The 1,005-nt window shown below is 39.5% G+C and overlaps 1 non-coding gene across 1 annotated transcript; it reads left to right on the forward strand.

The window, feature by feature from the left end:
* The first annotated feature begins 328 nt into the window (after positions 1-328).
* TRNAV-CAC (transfer RNA valine (anticodon CAC)) lies at positions 329-401 on the forward strand. The gene has a single exon. It is a non-coding gene; the product is annotated as a tRNA-Val (tRNA).
* Positions 402-1,005: the final 604 nt, after the last annotated feature.

Consider the following 1,005-nt stretch of genomic DNA (forward strand, 5'->3'; position numbering starts at 1 on the left):
AGTCACTGTCGCTGGCGTGACAACCAAGAATGAATGTCAAACCGAACCACGGCTTATGCCTGAAAGAAGGTAACTAATCACCCCATGGAGATGAGGTGGCAATAAATACAGGCTGGTAGAGGGAAGGAGTGGGTAGGCCAGCTTGGGGTAGATCACGAGAGTGGGGAGCTACTGAAGATTGTTGAAGAGGACAGAGACCATGGTTGAAGACTTCCTGAGTGACAATGCAGTCTTCTGAAAGGTGCAAACAAAGCCCACAGCCAAACTGTGAGCAAGGCTGCTCAAAGAGAAAGTCATTAGAAAACATAAAAATAAATGAGAGAGGACTTCCCTGGTGGTCCAGCGGTTAAGACTCTGCGCTCACAATGCAGGGGACCCAGGTTCAATCCTTGGTCAGGGAACTAGATCCTGTGTGCCTCAAATAAAGATCCCGCATGCCACAACTAAGACCAGGAGCAGCCAAATAAATAAATATATTTTTTAAAATAAATAAATGAGAGCTCATGTTTTTAAAAATCCAAAAATGTTCCAGAATAGTTTTATACATGAAAAAATGTTCACACAATAACAGAAAATGGATACAAAACAGTATGATCTGATTATACAAAGAGAGAACAAGAGAATGAGCAAAAAGAAGCCTGAGAAGAAGCCTGCTAGTGGTTACCACTGGGATTACAGACAATTGAAATGTGTGCGTGTGCATGTGTGTGTATGTGTGCGCTTGAGTGCGCGCCTATTAATTTTTATTCAACCTGGGTGACTCGAATTAAAAAAAGACTAATTCCTCAAGAACCTTAAAACTTCAGGGAAAACAAATAGCACTATAACTGAGAATACAATCTTAATTATGACATCATCTAAAAATAAAAAGGAAATTGACTAAAAACAAGAACCAGTTATGTACAGATCTTCCTCAATTTACAATGGAGTTACATACTAATAAACCCATCCTAAGTTGAAAATATTGTAAGTCGAAAATGTATTTAATACACCTAGCCTGCTGAA

The sequence above is a fragment of the Lipotes vexillifer genome, unplaced genomic scaffold (genome assembly GCF_000442215.2).
Source record: "Lipotes vexillifer unplaced genomic scaffold, Lipotes_vexillifer_v1.1 scaffold942, whole genome shotgun sequence".
NCBI lineage: Eukaryota > Metazoa > Chordata > Mammalia > Artiodactyla > Lipotidae > Lipotes > Lipotes vexillifer.